This window comes from Suricata suricatta, chromosome 7, assembly GCF_006229205.1.
Source record: "Suricata suricatta isolate VVHF042 chromosome 7, meerkat_22Aug2017_6uvM2_HiC, whole genome shotgun sequence".
NCBI classification, from domain to species: Eukaryota; Metazoa; Chordata; class Mammalia; order Carnivora; family Herpestidae; genus Suricata; species Suricata suricatta.
In genome coordinates, this window is record NC_043706.1 from 118,474,872 (window position 1) to 118,478,882 (window position 4,011).

At 39.0% G+C, this 4,011-nt stretch overlaps 1 long non-coding RNA gene across 1 annotated transcript; it reads left to right on the forward strand.

The window, feature by feature from the left end:
* The first annotated feature begins 2,068 nt into the window (after positions 1-2,068).
* Positions 2,069-2,494, forward strand: LOC115295416. Its single transcript, XR_003910386.1, has 2 exons — positions 2,069-2,146; positions 2,365-2,494. It is a non-coding gene; the product is annotated as an uncharacterized LOC115295416 (long non-coding RNA).
* Positions 2,495-4,011: the final 1,517 nt, after the last annotated feature.

Here is a 4,011-nt window from a genome sequence, read left to right on the forward strand (position 1 = left end):
CTGCAAAGCTTGAAAGCTTTCTATCTACCAGGCACAGCGCTGGGTACTTTAGGTATGTCCTCTTTTTGAACGCTAAGCTTTATTAGTGTTTTTTCCCAAAATTTGTTGAACCCTTAAACTATCTCTTTGTTTCCCCATTTTGTTTCTGGGATGTTCATATAGGTGTTCTGAAATTTCACTTTTTCTTTTTTTCTTTTTCTTTTTGAGAGAGAGAGAGATAGCAGTGGAGGGTCAGAGAGAGAAGGAGACACAGAATCTGAAGACAGGCTCTAGGATCTGAGCTAGCTGTCAGCACAGAGACCAATGTGGGGCTTGAACCCACGAACCAGGAGATCATGATCTGAGCCAAAACCAGACGCTTAACCTATTGAGCCACCAGTCGCCCCGGTGAAATTTCACTTTCAAATGAAAACTTCTAGCAGGAGTGTGTATACTAGTTGCAGTAATTAGATGAAAAATAGACAAAAAGTGAAAAAAGGTATTTTGCCATTATAGTTAACTATAATATGAATTACTTCATTATTTTTAAGTTGCTAAAACTGATGTATTTAACGTGCATTTTGACATAGCACGTTAAATAACTTTTAATAACTACCTTATACATTTATATATGTATATTATCTGCAGATTTCTACAAACAATAATTGCAAACAGGAATGGGTTTTTAATTTAATTTTTAACATTTATTTATTTTTGAGAGACAGAGAGAGACAGAGCATAAGCAGGGGAGGGTCAGAGAGAGAGGGAGACACAGAAACCCAAGCAGGCTCCAGGCTCTGAGCTGTCAGCACAGAGCCTGATGCGGGCTTGAACTCTTGAACTGTGAGATCACTACTTGAGCTGAAATCGGACACTTAACTGACTGAGACCCCCCAGGAGCCCCAAGAAACGATTTTTAAATGGATTATTTCTCAGCTCTCCACAAGCGTGCTAACTCCGGTACTGTGCCTGCAGTAATTCTGAATGAGATATTTATTTCTAACTCCTCGTAGTCCCAGCTGGGTAGTGAAAATTGAAATGTTTATCACTGGGATTGCCATAATATTCTTTTGTCTATTGGCCTAATATTTGTAAAAACTTTGGATCATTATACATATTTTTTCTTTTTAATTTTTAGAAAAAGAAAACACGTGCAAGTGGAGGAGAGGGGCAGAGGGAGAGAGAGAGAATCTTAAGCAGGTTTCACACTGAGTACGGAGACCGACCTGGGGCTCAATCCCATGACATGGTCCCACAACCCTGAGATCATGACCTGAGCCTAAATCAAGAGTCAGACACCCAAGAGACTGAGCCACTCAGGTGCCCCTAGGTCATTATATTTTGATCTTAGAGTCTGTTCATGATTTTCAGTTGTGTTTCCACATGAATCAGCTATTCTAATATTCAATCTAGTGGGATTAGCACAGGATAAGAAGCAGCCTGGGTGACTAGAATCTAGTGTGGGTTCTAGAATGAGCCTTCCTGTTCTCATATGTGAAAAAGAGCTAATGTTTATATCAGATACTGCTGTGAGGTCGGTTAAGAGAAAGTTCTTCAATAGAAGAGCTTTGAAAACAGTGAGATGTTAAAAAGAAAGCATTATTACTAAAAAGAAACATATAAGGAGAAAGAAAGGTAAAATACACTAATTGGCTGTGTGCTGTGTACCAGGCACTTTATAAAGATTATTTCACAACTATGCTAAGAGGCAGGTATTATTATCCCCATTTTAAGGATGAGAACACTGAGGCAGAAAGAGCTTAAAAAACCTCTTACGGCCACTGACTCATAAGTGTCTGAGCCATGATTAACACTTAGTTTAGGATTCCAAGCCCCGCCTTTCATTCACGTCACCAAAGTTGGTTTTCAATTAATTATGGATCATCTGTGCAGATCAGTTTACTACTCTAAGTTTTTCCGTCCCTTCTCCTGTCCATCTCTTTTCTAGTCATTTCTGGTAGTGCTCCTCGAAATCTTAGGGAGACAGTGGATTGTGATTTAAAATCTCTTGCTTTTGGCATTCCAGTTTACCTTGTTTCTCATCTTTGTTTTAGATCAAGAAATCTGAACCTGAAAATGCGTGTTACCACTTCTGGTTACGTGTATCTTTCTGTATCTACTTACAGTCCTTAGAAGGAAGAAATTGGTTTGAGGATGCATCTCACAGGTCAGTTCCAGAAGGTCAGGAGGTGCAAATGAGCTGAGCTGTTGATTCAGTTGAAGTAATTTTGATGAGCACATGCTTGCATGTGGGTCTACAATGTGGTTCATCTCCATAAAATCCCAAGCTTTATGGGTTTGAGAGCATTAACTCATGTCTTAGGAACATCCCACACAGATTATTATAATTCTTGGTATGCTGCCTGACCATCTGCTTACCTACAGGAGTTACAGTCAGAGGAAATGGCCCCACTCCGATCTAGGCTCGGAAAAGAAATAGGAGAATACCTGAGACTTTGGTACTATTTTTGTACACCCTGCCCAGCATAATAATAAAAAGTTTGTTAACCTGTAATGTGTTTCTTGCCTCAAATTGATTAGAGCAGGAAAATAAAGTTCTTTCGCCTCCTTTCAGTTTTTTGTGTGTGAGAATATCCATGGTCTCATGCAGCATGCCTGTAAATTAAGTGATATTTAAATGCTTGTTGCCTTGTATTCTGTAAAGGTGTCCACCTAATTTCCGTTTGCAGAATTAGCTAAATCACAGGGGAAAAAATTACAACAGCTCTGTTGGGTCACTTAGTCATGGTTTTAGTGGAAGAAAGGAAAAACATGAAGTGGCACGAGTAAATTCTCTTTATTTCCCTTTACCTCTGATCATGAAATATTAATTTTTTTCTGCACTTTGCTAACTAAATAGTAACTAACAGGAAAAATCTTGGCAAAGAGTTGGTAGGGCCTAAAGAGTGTCATGATCATTAAGACCATAATGAGATTTCTGTGAAAATCATAATGATCAAATATTCATTTCTTAAATGCGTGCAATCAATATAAAAATACTAAATTCCAACTCCCCTCATCCATTCCTTTCTTCATGTGATCTCATATGATCATATGACTATCCAGGTATAAAATATGGATGGAATCCATTTAGGATGATAACTACATTTTTTCTATTATTCTATTATCAGGTTTTCCACCATGGCAAAGACTGATCAGAATACAAGTACACGTGAAAGTGATGTCATGACTTACGGCCTCTGTGGGTTAGTTGTCCCCTATTCCGTGGCCATAGATTATGCCCTTAACCTATGGGGCCACTGGAAGAACTGGGCAAAATGGTGTGAATCCGTGATCACTCTGGGATCATCAAACCTCTCTTCTTCACTCCTCACTTCCTCCTCCCTCCTAACTTCCACAAATCTGTCATTGATATACTCTAAGTGCTGGCACTGTGCCACTCCTGAGGACACAGAGAGGAACAAGCAGACACAGTACTTTCCCTTAGGAAGATCACACTCTATCGTATCATTTCATATGTGGAATTTAAGAAACAAAACAGATGAACATAGGGGAAGGGAAGTAAAAATAAGATAAAAACATAGAGGGAGACAAACCATAAGAGACTTTTAAATACAGAGGACAGACTCAGGATTGCTGGAGGGGTTTTGGGGGGGATGGGCTAAATGGATGATGGGCATTAAGGACGGAGCCTGTTGGGAGGAGCACGGGTGTTGTACATAAGCGATGTATCACTGGTTCTACTCCTGAAGCCATCATTACATTGTATGTTAACTAACTCGGATTTAAATTAAAACATTTTTTTTTAAAAACGGAAGATTATACTCTAGTGGGTTCACCAAAACCCATGGCATTACAATTGCAGTGAGTGCTATGTCTGAAAATTCCTGGATGCTGTGGAAAATGTCTTAGAATTATTTTTACTTTTTAAAAAATATTTATTTTATTTTATTTTATTTTGAGAGAGATAGAGAGAGAAAATGCATGCACAGAGGAGATCAGAGAGAGAGGGAAAGAGAAAATCCCAAGCAAGCTCCATGCCCTTACAAGAGCCTGAAGCAGGGCTCAAAC